Source organism: Mirounga leonina, unplaced genomic scaffold, assembly GCF_011800145.1.
Source record: "Mirounga leonina isolate KUSES-001 unplaced genomic scaffold, KU_Mleo_1.0 Mir_174, whole genome shotgun sequence".
NCBI lineage: Eukaryota > Metazoa > Chordata > Mammalia > Carnivora > Phocidae > Mirounga > Mirounga leonina.
The window spans coordinates 19,271,525-19,287,683 of record NW_023270451.1 but is presented as its reverse complement, the minus strand read 5'-3'; the positions used below and the strand labels follow the sequence as shown (position 1 = coordinate 19,287,683).

The 16,159-nt window shown below is 41.6% G+C and overlaps 1 pseudogene; it reads left to right on the top strand.

The window, feature by feature from the left end:
- The first annotated feature begins 1,599 nt into the window (after positions 1-1,599).
- Positions 1,600-16,159, top strand: part of LOC118021275 — a 30,563-nt pseudogene continuing 16,003 nt past the window's right edge.

Below are 16,159 nucleotides of genomic sequence, written 5' to 3'. Positions count from 1 at the left end.
TTCTATTTACAAGCTATAATATTTACAAGCTATGTGATCTCAGTCAATAACAGTCCTATATGCTTCAGTTTCCTCATGGGTAAAATATGACAATAGTGACTCAAATCCAGGTCTGGTTGACTCACAAGCTCATGCTCTCAACAACTACACTGCAGTGGTAAAAATGACACCTGCAGGGTTGATGTTTATATAGCACTCAGTAGTGAAAGTGACACCTAGATGAAAACAGTATCAGCAGATATGGTATTGATAGAAGTAGTAGCTGTTATTGCTGTAGTCACAATCTTATGTGCCATCACCATGACTCAGTGGTCTAGGATGGTATTGAAAAATGAGTGACTGGGGGTTGAACAAATCAATATGATCCAGCCAGTCACAACCACTCCAGCTCAGATTCTCCGTCCTTTTAATGGAGATGAAAGTGGGGGAGAGTAGTATCATAGGTTTGTTTCTGTGTAGCCTCTCCTGACGGAGAAATGACTGAAAACCATCTGAAATCCAGCCTTCAAATTCTCAAATTGATCATTTACTGAAATCCTTTATGATACCCTGGTTCTGAGCCACTTAATTTCTCTGACTCTGTTTTGCCATCTGCCATATGGTGATAATACAACTTACATCCCCAACTCCTGGCAGGGACCACTTTCTCCTATGTATCCTGAATGCCTAGGACAGTCCCTGACCCTAGGATGAGGATGTAAATCCGTGTTTGTTGAATACTGAAGAAAAAGTGGGGGAGGAGATAGGTCCCCACCAGTGCATCTACCCTCTTACTGTTAATCAGAAACACTAAGCAGAGGTCATTCACCAGCTCTATTCTTGAGCTCCTCACAGAGGAAGGCTCCTTGAGAGTAGAGAATACCAAGGTTGTCCCCAAGCTCTTAGCTATAGAGGAAACTGGCCTGTAAAGTTTGAAAATGATGCAAAAACACAGAACCTCTGAATTCCCCATGGAAGAGCCAGCTCAGCCTCTTTCCTGTGCTCACCAGACTAGAATGTGATATCCAGGAGGGGGCTTTTAGCTTAACCATGTTGGCAAAGCCCAGCCCCCTTAAGTGTTTCTCCATGCTGCCCACCAGACACCCACTGGGGATATTTTTTTAGCATCAATGGTCTTGTAGCAGCCTCTGGTTTTGTGCCTCTACATCACATTCTCCCTTCTTCTTCAATCCATATCATCATCATTATCATCATCCACTGCCTGTACTAAGGATCCATCTTTAGGCATTTGGCTGTCTGTACAACAGTGGATCAGGCCTACTCCTGCTCTAACATGACAGGAAACTGCTCCCCACACATCTCAGTCCCCAAATGTCTTCACCACTGGTTTTACCTAGTTACACTCACTCACACACACACACCCACACACACACACACACACATCCCACTCATTCACAACTCCCTATTTTCAGTCAAGGGGTAAGAGAGCTAGTTAATATACAAATGTCACTAGAGATTGGGAGCCCATTAAAGCCATTTCAGTCCAGCTTCTCCTGCCAATTCTTTGGGATTGGAGGATTTAGAAGCAGGTGGTCCTGTGTCCCTGTTAGCGGAGGCCAGATTTCTCAGGGCTACATGGAATCAAGCCTTGGTACGGCTATGGATGGGCAGTTCTCAAGGTCTGAACCTTTAGGTCTGTCCACACTTCCCAATGTACTTAGAGACAGCCCCAAAGGAGGTACAGTCCAACAGAGCGTCCCCTGCTGACTGAACTTCACACTCCCAACATCTTGCAGTAGCACCAGGACTGGAAAGGTAGGGAAAGGCAAAATTGGTGAGGAGAAAACACCTTTCTTCTTGTAGGAAGAAAGATTTTCTGTTGAAATGCTCTTATGGTGTCAGCAATCTCATTATTGGTTTCCTGTGGCAAAGCCTTAGGTCACAATGCTATTGTTTCTAATGCAGCCTCATGGTCCTCTCAGACCACTTTCATCTGGGTGGATGGTACTGCCACCTTAACCCTGATTTCCCGATGGCATATTTCCTGTTCTTGCTCTTGTGTGAAATGACAGTTTTCTTTTTTGGCTGGGTTTCCAAGGAGCCGGAAATGCTGCTGTCTGACTTCTTGAACTAACAAGTTCACTATTGGGACAGCATAACTAATAACTGGTGCTTGGGACATCTTGGCTCACTTTCGAAGGGTGTTTATGAGAGCGCCTTAAACAGTGATCAGAGGAAGACAGCAGAGAATTATAAAAAGAACTGTGTATAGTCATTGGGGTGGAGGGATGGAAAAAGCTTAAATACTTTTACTGAGCAGTCCCTAAACAACATTACTAAGCTTCAAAAGCACAAAGACACTTAAATAAGATGTCTTAAAGTCAAAGGGAAACCAAACAGAAACTAATATGGGAATGTGTTTGAATGAAGAGGTGCTGTACCTGACTTGCAGGAATGACTTTCAAGGTCCCAAAGAAGGGGAGAGTGGGAATTGCTCTTTTTAAGATTCTAGAAATTTTCATCTTGCTGTTCTTGTAAAGGGAAAGCAAGTTTGTCCTTGGGAGAACTTGTAAGACAGCCTTCTCTTTAAAAAAAAAAATGCTCTGAAAATAGTTAAGTGCCACAAAACTTGGAAAGAACTGAAATCAACTTGGTGTTTGACAAAGCTAATGTAAGAATGGTAATCAATCCCTTGGCAATAGAAATTTTAAATTTAAAATAAGCTTCAACAAAGTCTTTGAACCTTCAAACATTTTATCCTTAAGAAATTAATGGGTCCCTGAAGAAGTCACATTTCCTTTTCCGTTTCTGTAGTATATACTTCAATTACATTAATCAACAATGCAGCAAAATAACTGACACCAACCAACTTCCAAGTCATATTTCCAAATGCTCCTTCTCTTCAGCAGAGACTTAACATTTGAAGATAGCTAATTGAGGTTTATAAAAGCATGAATAAATATTTGGTGAAGCTGGATTTTCCCATTCTTTTGTCACCCTTTGCTCACCCCAGAATGGTTTCCCATCCTTTTTCCTTTTGCTGTCATTTCTGTTGAGTGTGATAAACTATCTTGCTGAAAGAGATATTATGTTAAAATCTTCCTTCCGCAGTTATCTGTGTCACACCCATTACATGTGTCTCCAACTGAGCCACACAGGCGCCCCTAGATGTGTCTCCTTTTAAAGCAAACTAGAATTTGTCAGGGCGCCTGGGTAGCTCAGTCAGTTAAGCATCCAACTCTTGATTTCGGCTCAGGTCATGATCTCGGGCTCATGTGCTGGGTGTGGAGCGTGCTTAAGATTATCTCTCTCCCTCTGCCACCCCCCCCAATCAATCAATCAATCAATAAAAAGCAAACTAGAATTTGTGAAACATTTTTTTCCCCCCCCCCCCCCCCCGAAAAATCAGCTGAGATTTCCCCAGTTTCCTGTGCTTTTCTCTTCTTTGGGCAAAACAAAAAACCAAGTTTCATGACATTCATCTTTTTAGATGTGATCTTCCTTGAAAATTGCATTTTTTTTGTTTTTTATTTTTGGGGGTTTTTTTGCATCTACCCTCAAATCTATCCCTAGTAGAGTTTTGGTTTCATTTAACTTTCCTCAAAGAAAGTGACTCTAAGGGCCCTTCTTTTCCATTTTGGTGTTCTAAGAAATAAAAACCTTAAAAATAAAAGTCTCCAAATACTAATTTTACTAGTGTAGTATTATATACATATACACACATAGAAGAACTTTACTTTTCCATGTGGGTATTTGCCTCTCTATTTGGGAATAATCAGCATCTGTCCAGTGGGAGGTCATTTCTCCTTTTAGCTAATGGTTTATAAGAGAACAGCTCCTGACATTGTGCACACCACAAAGATGGGCAGGCTTGCTTTGGAACTCCTTCAGCCCCTGTTGGACATTTCCACATTTACTATCTTCTCCCTCAAGGCATATACACTGAGTTCATTTTGGTCTTACCCATCATCTTAGAAAACAGTCTGATAAATTGGCCCTTCCTAAGGTGAATTACCTCTTCCAGGGACTTTTAAATTTTAATGGGGACCCTCCTGAGGAAAAGAACAAATTTGTTTCTAAGATGGAATTAGCTGCATAGGGTGGTATGAGATTTTTTAATACGTCATGGAATAAGTTGGGCTCTGAGTCACATCAACTCAGCAGCTTAAACCTATATATTCACAGGGCTTCCTTTATAAAAATAATTATGTATTATCAGCTATTTCAGAAGTTACATTATTCATAGTTCAATATAGTATGAGTGAATTCCACATAATAAGAGATCTGAGATCTGATGCATGGTTGATACTTCAATGGTTACTCACTTTGTTTTCAAATCTTCGAGTCACTGAGGGGGAAATCAGGGCATTCAGAACAACAGAAACAAATCATCTGTACAAGTGGTTGGATTTTTCACTTTCCCCATGGGTGTTTTTGTCAAACAGCTAACGACATGGAAATTTGCAATTTAGTTGTCAATGCTGAGAGACCTCTCCACAGTCTTACCTTGCTATTCTTTACTTCACTGGAATAAAGAGACTTGAATCTCTTCCCTCTTGCTCCTAGGGAGGGAGAAGGGCTTTTCATGTGATCTTTTATTTCAAGCCTAGCATATCACTTTTATTGCTGCATACCTGTGTTTTGGTTACTTTCTTCTATTTAATAAGAACGGCAATACGTGTAAACAGACAAAGTTGGATAAGACTATCTGCCTACACAATTATATACAAAGAGAAACTGTTTTGGTCCCGATTTGCACTAGAATTGGAAACTGGAATTCAATAAAAGACCTCTATGTGCAGATAGGTTCAGACCCCCCCAGCATTTGCCTATCAAATAAGAAGGAAACGCTGCACATTCAGCTACCCAACTTGGCCACAAGCAAAGCTCAACACTTCCACAGTCTCTGGGAAAATGAGATGGTACATGTTCTTAGCAGGAGCTGACAATTAAGCAGAGTGAACAATCATGTGAGGCAGGCAAGAGGGTGTTCATGCTGCGTAGCCACATGCCTCAGGTGCCGGGAGTGTGAGGCCAAGGGCCAGATGCTTTCAACCACCCAAGAAGCTAAGCTGGGGGATCCTGAAATCTATAACCCTATGGCATGTTATTCTGTTTATTATCATGGAGACTGCCTTATTCCTTCCAACTATTTCCTCTGGCATGATAAGGATTTTGTGAGGTGCCAGGGGAGATATAATTCATTAGAACCAAGTAATGATTTGTAATATTTAAACTATTCCATTAAACCAGGAAGCAGGTCAGAAACTAACCTTTAAATACAGCCAAGGGAGAAAGTCAGCCCAGCAGCTTAAAATATATATCTTTTGCAGGAAGCATGGAGCGTATAATTAGCTGTAATTTCTCCAACTGCAGTCAGGAAGCTTTATTTTTTGGCTGATAGGCAGTGTTATCTCCTGATGGCCTGGGAAACCAAATCCTAGGGTTACATTCCTGGCTCCTGCATGGACCCTCGTGGGTGGCTTTTGGGGGGAAACTGGGCAAAGGAGCAAACAAAAGGAATGGGCAGGGTGGGGTCTGGAGCTGGAGAAGTTACAGCAAAGGATCTGGGTGATAGCCTCTTTGATTCTTCTGTAAGGAGACTCTGAGTTTTGTGAATTATATTTAAACATATTCTGATTTCCAGCGTGATCATTACCCTAAGACATTTCTAAGGCTTAATATATTGGGCAAAAGCGATACTCTTTGGCTCCTGCTAATAGTTACGAAGAAGTTAAATGTGCTACTGTTAGAGGATCACTTTTATTTTTGGCTGCTTCCATGAACATATTTTTTTTTTCCAGTGGGCAAGTCTCAGTCTGGTAGAGGCATTAAAAATTAGTAAAGGTAGAAATGCTTTGAAACATTTGATCTTGTCTCAAGGAAGCTGAGCAGAGGTGAGGGGAGTCCCTCAGGAAGCCTTGCTGTGTGGAAGCATATACACCAACAATGAGATTTTCTTCAGTACCTCCTATGGCCTTGTTTCTCCTCTCTAAGTCAGGGGAAAACTTCCCGCTCTCCTCTCTGACATTTGATGTAAATCTGAAGTCTCCGGGAAAGACATGGAAGCTCGGATGGGGGCCCAACAGAGCAAAAGCAGCAATATGACAGTAAATAAATCTGACTTTTGTCCATTCTGTCCAAGCCTGGTTTGATTTGCTAGGAAGTGAGTACACTTGCTTTTGTTTTTCTGCAAATTGTCAAATCCTGCGTCACTTTGCCCTCTGAACCACATCAACCAATGAATCATCCAACATACCTGAACTAATGGTAATCTACTCCGTCCTTAACCAATGACAGTAATTAGCATTTAAAAATATATATAAATACATATACACACACCAGTTATTTACCAGGATTCTGCAGCGTATTAAATCTCTTTTCTAATTATTTATAAAAAAATTCTGCAGTCCATTTGGGAAAGAAGAAATATAATTTTAAAAGATTTAGTCTTTAGGGCGCCTGGGTGGCTCAGTTGGTTAAGCGACTGCCTTCAGCTCAGGTCATGATCCTGGAGTCCCTGGATCGAGTCCCCCATTGGGCTCCCTGCTCGGCGGGGAGCCTGCTTCTCCCTCTGACCCTCCCCCCTCATGTGCTCTCTCTCTCTCATTCTGTCTCAAATAAATAAATAAAATCTTTAAAAAAAAGAGATTTAGTCTTTAAAAATAGTGTATACTTAGCCCAGCACCAGAAAAGCCTAAATACCATTTCTCTCTTCTGCTTCTTGGGATGAGCTCCCTTTGATGGGGGTCACATTCAGATGTGCATTATATTGATATTCCCCATCTAACACATCTCAAATTACAAACTCAGGGATCTTCCGGATACCAAGAAAGAGAGGATAAAGAAAGAAGGTGAACAAATACTCATTAGATGAGAAATGGAAAAGCAGGGGGCATCCTTCCAGGGACCTCCATTACCAGCATTTATCCTACAACACCCACAGTATACAAATAATTGCCTCTGAGCTCTGATGTAGTCAGATAAATCTGCTCACAGCCTCACAGAAACAGCCCAAGACCATTTCTCAGATGGCTTGCATCTCTTCCACAGCAGCTGCTTGTCTAGAATGTAACCGTTCTGTGCTGTCCTCCAGAGCAGAGCGGCACTGTCTCAGCTATGAATAAATCATTAACCTTATTTTATTAATAAGGCAAAGCTAACAATACTTCCAACCTGGCCCTGCTCTTCCTTTCCAGCAGTGCCTCAGAAATAAGTGCCACACTGCTCTTCCCATGCGTGCGGGGAAGGGCTGTAAGCTTCAGGGATGCAGCTTCCAGGATCTGGGGCAAAAGCACAAGCCAGCTGCCCACAGATGAGATCTAACTCTGAAGCCTCAGAGGTTTGCAACTAAAGACTGAGTTAAGAGAGGCACTTGTGCTGGGACATCCACTGCTTCCCTGGGACCCTGGGAGGGGAGGGAGCTGTGCAGTGTCATGGGGAGAGAGTTTGGGGAAGGAAGCAGAGCAGAGGACCAACATACCTCAGTCTTGTTTTTATGAAATAACTGAGTTTTTTTTAAAAATGTGCTTAATAAGTAATATTTTAATGTCATATCCTCTCTTATATAACTTCAAATTGCCCCCCCCAACGCAATAGGTGAAAATAGATGCTTAGTTTTAAGAAGCTTAATCAATTTATAAAGGACCTTGCTATGTCATCAATTCTGTTACACTATCTGCTGAGTTTTTATTGTATACAGGCCTCTTTTGGAGACAAATGATGGAAACCTCACTTAATAAATTTAAGCAATAAAAAATGGGAGAAGTTTGTGAGTTGAGTAATGAAAACTTAAAGCAGTGGCACAGACTTTAAGCATGGGCTAAATCCAGGAATTCAAAGAATGTCATCAGATTGTTCTCTGTCTCTCTGTAGACTTCATTTTCAGGCAGACTCTCTCCCACGGTGACTTTTGAGGTTTTTGGACACCTAGCTGCCCTCTGGACTAAGGAAAGGACTTTACTACTTGACATTTCAATGTGAGCTCTGAATAAGAACTCAATCTTGGGAACTCCTCAGAACCTGCTCTTCTCCAAGTCTCCTCACCCAAAAAAGAACCCACATCTACCCAGGGCTCCACCAGGATCCTTGGAGCCATTCTTGGTGCCTCTCTTTCCTTCACCCTGTTCCAAACTACTAGCAAGTCCTGTCACCCCTATCTTCTAAATGTATTTGGGTCCAACTACCTATCACCATTTCTGTCACAACCACCCTCTTCTGAGTCACCAATTATCTCTTGTCTGAACCAGTGAAAAAACAAGGGAGTGACTTGTCTCCTTCCTGACATTCTTGACCCCCTAAAATCCATTTTCCATGCTTAGCTATAATGATAATTGTCAAATATCATAAGTGGGACCGTGTCCCCTTCTGTTTAAAATCTTCTAGATTTATCTTCTCACTGTTCTGAAGCCTAGAATTCTGAAATCAAGGTGTTGATAAGGTTGCTTCCTTCTGGAAATTCTGTTTCACACCTCTCTCCTATCTTCTCAAGGATAACAGTCCTTGGTGCTCCTTAGTTTGGAGTGTATCACTCCAATCTCTGTCTCACCCCATCATCCCATAGACTTCTCCCTGTGTGTCTCTGTGTCCAGCCTCCCTCCTTTAGAACATCAGTCATTAGATTAGGGTCCACCTAAGCCAGTATGACCTCATCTTAACTTGATCACACCTGCAAAGACCTTATTGCCAAATAAGGTCACATTCACAGGCGCCCAGGGCTAAGATTGGAGTATATCTTTTGGGGAGACACAATTCAACTTAGTACAAATACCCTCTAGCCTCCTCAAAACTTAATCTCTCCCACGAGCAAAATACATTCACTTCCTCTCCAAATCTTTTTTTTTTTTTTTAAGATTTTATTCATTTGCCAGAGAGAGAGAGAGAGCACAAGCCGGGGGGGGGGGGGGGCGGGGAGTAGGCAGAGTGAGAGGGAGAAGCAGGCTCACCGCTCAGCAGGGAGCAGTGAGCCCGATGTGGGACTCGATCCTAGGACTCTGGGATCATGACCTGAGCCGAAGGCAGCCGCTTAACCAACTGAACCACCCAGGCGTCACCTTCCCCAAATCTTTAAAAGTCTTAACCTATTCCAGCATCAACTCTAAGTCTAAGATTTCATCTAAATGAAATCAACTCAAAAAGTCCCAATCTTACCTCCTAAATCAACTCAATCAGGTATGGGTGAGACTTGGCATGGTCCACACTGGAGCCATATTACTCTACATCTGTGCACCGGTGAAACTTAGAAAACAAGTTATCTGCTTCCAAAATACAATGGTAGGACAGACATATGTAAGGCATTCCCATTCCAAAGGGTAGAAATTGAGAGGGAAAAAGGAATCGCAGTTTCCAAATAATCCCAAAACCCAGCAGGGCAAATTCCAGTAGGTTTTAAGGGCCAGGCTTCCTTGGAGATGAGGCTGAAGGGAGGTTAACATGTACTGAAAGGAGAAAATGGAAAATATCTGAAAACAAACTACTCATTTGTACATGTTGCTGAGGATGAAACCTGAGGAGGGTCCCCTGGACTGACTTAGCTACATCTGTAGCTGCAAATACTCTGGCAGCCCCAAAGCTGCCCTTGAGGCTAGGAGAGGGGAAGGAAGGAGAAAGCTCAACAGCAGTAAATTGTTTATGCTTGAGATTAGGGGATAAGCAGGGCTGACTTCATGGACATGCAACCTGTATCATTCATAGGGCCCAACACTTAGAAGGGCCCCACAATTGGCTGAATGCTCTTTTGTGAACATCTTGAAATTCTTAATATTTGGATGAGGAGCCCCACATTTTAATTTCACACTGGGCCCCCAAAATGATGTAGCTGGTCCTGAATGTAATCACTGCCCTACACTTTATCACAATTTTGTATATACATAAGGGAAAAAAATGGAATCTTTTTATTGACACAATTATTTCTGAGACGTGGGATTAGGTAATTTTAAGTTTTCTTCTTTATGATCATCTATATTTTATAATTTTCTATAATCATGCATTATTTATATAAGGAAAAAATTTTAATTTTGTAATTATTGATATGAAGATACTACAGAAATAAATTTTCTTCTCAAGTATCTTTTCCATCTTGAACTTGAACTCAACTACAATGAGTCCTATGCGCCTTGTTTTGCATGCAGAGTTTATTGGAAAGAAGTCACCCTTGGGGAGGAAGCTGTGCCAGGCAGGAGAACTCCCCTTGGAGACAGCAGATGCATGGAGGTCCTGAAAAGTAATGCCTGCAAGATCCTCAAGCTATCTCCATATAGTTTTCCCTGAAGAAAGGAAAGAGGAACATACCTCCAACATCACCTGCTTCTTTATGAAGACCTAACTATTCAACTGTCTCTGCCCCAGACTGTAAATGTGCTGTAGAAAAAAACCATATGCCTCTGCCAATGGGCCTTGCCACATGCTTCTAAGTCCAGTATCAGCTGGGCCCTGTGCTTCTCAGCATACCAGATCCCTTTATTTGGAAACATTTTCCATTTTCCATAGCACATGCCAAACTTAACTCTGCTGTTCTCAACCCTAAGTAAATAATCATTCTTCTAACTACCCCAAGAAAATGAAGAGCATTCAGTATGAATTCCACAGCCTCTCTTTCAAGCTTTACTTTAAAATGTCTCCCTCTCCTCTGGCTTCTACCTCTTAACTTCCAAATGAATAAGGTCCTGTTTCTCTTTTCATATAACAACATAATGCCATCCTTACCTGAAGTACATATTCAGCATGAGAAACCCAAGGTCACCTTCATCCAATTCTTTGCCACATAGTATGTTTTTCAGGATTAAAAAAAAAATCCCTATTCATCTGTGGGTATTACTTTCTGTACTTTGGGAGTAACTGATGCTTCTATATATGCTACTTAACATGCTTTAATCTATTTATGAATCAGCTCTTTTCATCTAAGCTCAGAACTCACTTTCCCTATCTTTTTGTCACTGGTATTACCCTGGCTATCTGTGACAGCCAGTCTCCAAGGACGGCCACCAATGAACCACACTTCCCAGTACTCACAGCATTGTATAGTATGTCTTTTGAATCTGGGCTGACCCTATGATTTGCTTTAACCAATAGAGAACGATGACAGTGACACTATCCAGTCTGGGTCTAAGCCTTCGGAAGACCTAGCAGCTTTTGCTTTTGACCTCTTGAGATTCAGGTTTCAGAAGCCCAAGTTAGCAGCACAGTGAGATAAATATGGAGATAGAAAGAAAGATGTGTCAGCCTTCCAGCCAATCCTGCCAATGTCTGAGGTGAGTGGAATCATCTTGGGTGATTCAGTTTAAGCCACCTTCTCTTACCACATAAGAGACTCTGAGAGAAGAACTGACCAGCTGAGCCTAGTCAGCTCATAGAATTATGAGAGATAATAGAATTGCTGTTTTAAGTTCCTACATCCTGGGATGGTTTTGCTAAGCAGTAGTAAATAAATGAGACACTAGTTCTCTTTACCAATCTCCTCCAGATAGCTTCACAGCATTCCTATCACCACTACCCAGTCTATGCCCAGTAGCCATAGGTAGTCAACACACTGTATAAATGAATTCCAAGTGGATAGGATTCCAAAATGTATCTTTGCTTTTACAGCTTGAATTACTTTTGGGAAGCTCCTTCTCAACATTTAAGGCCCAGCACTGGCTGCCATTCAAACATTTGCCAATGATCTTATAATTTTGGCAGTTGTATTTTGCCTGACATTTCTATGGGCCTCATTTATATATAAACTACTTCAATATGGATATAGTAGTTGTCTAAAACATAGAACATCATTTAAAATTAATGTGTTTTGATTGCTGTGAATGCCTTGTCTGATACTGAGGTAATTGATAAATGACATGATGGGACCATTCTCCTAGGGTTCAGGCTGTTCTATAAGCATATTTATTCTAGCAATGTGTTGCAGACTTTTGAAAGTAATAATCCATAATGCATACCAGGGGAAAATGCCAATTTGAAGGACTGAAAAAAAAGTGTAACAAATCACCATATTTGTTAGCATTTTGAGGTACCAAAATCTTAGTGAAATTTCAGATACCATCCATTTCCTCAGGCCTATACATACCAATAGACTAACATTACAAATCAAAATTCACAGGCTCTTCCCTGCAGAAACATTAGGAATATCTACTGAGTCTGCAGTAAGGGTCTCATGTCCACTCTAGCAGGCATTCCTACTTCTCCATCATCTTTCCCCAGGCATCTAATGGCACTCTGCCAAAATCTCCCAGAACAGATGTTTCCCCTCAGCCAATGCATCAGAACCCCATACATGCCAAACCATTCAGTGTTTTGTTTCATTTCACATTCTGTTAGGTAGACACATAGCTATGCTCCTTGGGCACAAAATTTTATAAAATTTTCCTAAAACAAATCTTTAAATCCTTGCTTACCACATGACTCCCATTTAAACTCACTGGGTCTCAGAAAAGATTCATCTTCATAGACACAAAGTGACAGACACCATTCTGTTCTTGGGACGGCTCCCTATCCCCACGACCCTGAAGTTTTATTACCAGGTCACACTTTTCAAGCTTCCTATTTCCTTCAGAATATGGTCTCCCTCTTCTGGTAGAATCTTCTGGTATCCCTACTCTACCAGCCCAGTGGGCCTGAATCAAAATCATGTACCAACTTAGGTTCAGAGTGAGCTTCCTACCACAAAAACACAGTAAATAATTGCAGGAGACCCTAAATGTAGGCATAGTTCACTAACATTCCCCTAGGGGGGGTAATGCAAAAGCATGGAAGAGGGAGACTAGAGGCTAGATGTATTCCTAACTCACTCACTCACTTTTTGGATAAGTCAGGTAAATTAGCGAACCCCTCTCTGTCTCAGTTCCTAGATGATTCCACTGATATCAGCCCATAATTCTACCTGAGGATTAAGCAGGCATAGTTTTCCTTCTCTATGTACTGAGAACGCCCATTCTGGAGAGCAATGTAGACTTGGATGAACCACAGCACGCTCCCTTCTCAGCAATGCACATGGTGTAATGATGTAGCAGGAACAGGTGGACAGACTAGACCTTAGAAGGTAGGCATGGAAACAGAGAAGCAACAAAATGCAAGGGCAGGACAGAGAACTGTGGCTTTCTTTTGTTTAAAAAAAAAAACCATGAAAAAGACACCTTCCATGGAAGAAATCAAAGATAACTTTTCCTGACCTTCCTAGTGAGCTAGATAGGAATTTTTTTTAGGATTGAGATGGAAAAACAAACTATTCCCTTGGATGGCATGAACTGAAGGTATCCTCTCAAGACTAAAGAGAAGCTAGTTTGTCTCCCTAAGACCAGAAGGGCACTATCTAATAAAAACAGCAGCTACTATATGGAGCATCTATTATGTGCCAGATGCTAAGCTAAGCATTTTACATGTATTAATGAATTAAACGTAATACATTTAATCATGACATCAACCTCGTAACATAATATTACTACTGTCATTCCCACTTTAAAGATGAGAAAACTGAGGCCTCAACAGGATAAGCTACTTGCCCAAGATCCACAACTAGTAAGGTGCAGAAGCAGGATTGAAATTTATGTAATCAGCACGAGAGTCCTTAAATCATGTGGCTCCCAAGTTTCTCAACCTCCACATTCATGACGTTTTAGGCTGGATAACATTTTGTTGTGGGGGGTTGGCCTGTGCATTATAGGATGTTTAACCATATCCCTTGCCTCTACCCACTAGATGCCAGTGGCACCCCCCAGTTGAGACAATCAAAAACATTTCCAGACGTGTCAAAATCTGCCTCTGTTGACAACTGTTTGTTTCTTTTTTTTTTTTTTTTTTAAAGATTTTATTTATTTATTTGACAGAGAGAGACACAGCGAGAGAGGGAACACAAGCAGGGGGAGTGGGAGAGGGAGAAGCAGGCTCCCCGCAGAGCAGGGAGCCTGATGCGGGACTCGATCCCAGGACCATGGGATCATGACCTGAGCTGAAGGCAGTCGCTTAACCAACTGAGCCACCCAGGCGCCCGACAACTGTTTGTTTCTAAAGTCCCCACAGTCTGACAGTGGCCCCTATCATATCTCTGACTCACAGTTCCTGTCCCTAGATGCCTTGAGATTATAAAATCTGCTGTGTGGAGACATCGAACTAGTTAATTAAACATAGCTATAATGCTTAGGAAAGCTTCATGCACAAAGCAAGCACTAATGCAATTTTTAGTTATTATTAGTGCTGTTTTTGTTACTGTCATCATGACAGGAAAGGCAGCAAAGCAGGGTTGAAAGGAAGCAGTTGCAGACAACTAGAGATTTGAGGAATGATTCTCCTGATCTTAGATAATCAAAACCGGGACTCCACTGTAGAAGGTCCAGTCGTCAGTGACCAACTCTAGTAGCCATGGCCAGCAATAGGAGCTTTGTAAACACAGTCAAGGCAGCAAATAAAATCATCAGGAAAAAATTAATTGTTCTCAGTGCGTTTTTATTAAAAAGCCATTCTGAGTATGTGATAACTGTCCTATTCTTGCAATCAATCCTTTTCACTGGAGTCTTGGGTATCTCCTGCTTTGATGTAATCAAGCCACTGGGCTTACTAAAGAACACATTTCCTGTCAAACACGTCATGGCTTGAGAAAGAAAAAGTAGGTCTGCATAGGAGCAGGAAAAGAAGACCAGGCTAATGTGCAAAGGGGCAAAACTGTGAAGAGAATCATCTATTTTGCTGCCCAATTTCTCATGAGTCAACAACTAGGCAACCATCTTTTCTGACAACCGAGTGAAACTGAAGTGCTAACATACCTGTGTGAGGTAAGCACTGGGACTCATTCCAGAAAAAAACCACAGAGGGCTTTCAGGTGACATATAGACGCTGAGATGCTAAGGCATCCCCTGAGACAGACTGTGAACTGCTAGGTAAAATCCCCACCCTAAGCTTTTACTGCTAAAACAAAGACAGACATACAATCAGGGTTCAATGCCATCAGCTACTTTAAAGCAAGAAATGTTCAAAATTTAGGGAACATGAGAACACAGGGCACGCAAAGAGATTTTGCCATTCTCACTAAAAGTGTTGTGTCAGCTTGGTAATGCTTACAGACTTAGGAAGGCCAGACTGGGGTTTCATAGGTCAGGGCTGTGAAGATATCCCCTCACTACAGTGAAAGGACTATCCTTCTATATGCCCACTTAACTTGCCTGTGTCTCAGTTTCTGAAATCACAGCTATGTTATACATGGTTTTACCTTTTTTTGCATATAATATTTAATTTCATTTAGAGAGGTGAGTATTATTGTCCTTAATTAACAGGTAAAGTTGAGGTTCTGAGAGTCTAAGTTACTTATCTCAAGTACCATAAACAGTCATAGGTACAACAGGCTATTTCAAGTCCTGTACTCTTTCTAGAATCCTGCTGAAAACCAGAGACTGGCTTTCTGAGGCCTCTTTCAGCTCCAAAATTCAATGACTTTATGGGTTCTCTATTTTTGAAAGCATATCTGGTCTTTAATGTTTTCCTTCTTTCATCCTGGAAGGGGTTTTAATTGTCAGAGGCAGAGAAGCCCTCCGGAGGCCTGTTTCTCTCCCTACCACTGCTTGTTCCTTTTTGTTCCAACCCATTTAGAAGACCTGGAGATGATCCCAAATGCCTGTTCCAGATAAAAGTTTAGATCGAGAAGCTTGCCTCAGAAAAGAACCACAGAGGGTAAGTTAGCTGTGGGAAAGGATAATCCAAACTGATGCTAAAAGAGGCCAGAGCTGACTAGAGACAGTCTAGACCTTATGGCCTTTTATGGGTGAATGAGGAGCAAAGCAAACTGAGTTTACAAGTTCAATGAAATGATACTCCCTTCAAAACAGCTGGGAAGAGGCCACCCCAATATCTTCCACCAACCAGCCAGTCCTTCATACGGAAGGCAGATGAGCGCTGAAAAAAAACAAACCATGTCACTTCCTGGCCAAAACATCTCCATGGGGTTTTGGCAACTTTTAGGAAAATCCAAAATCCCTAGCACAACTTCTAAGCTTCTCCAGAAACTTGTTCCTTGTTCTTTCTCCAGCCCTAACTCCTCCCATGTGCCTTATACTCACATTGTACTGGAATTCTTGCTCTTCTTCTAACAAGATGATTGTTGGCTCCTCTCTGTCATGTGAAATGCCCCCAGCCAGCAAGATCCAGACCAAAGTCATCTCCTGTATGAGCACCTCAAGTACTTCGATCCTACTTATAGGAAGATCAGCTACTCTGGATTGTCATTCTATTTCTTTCTCTCCGA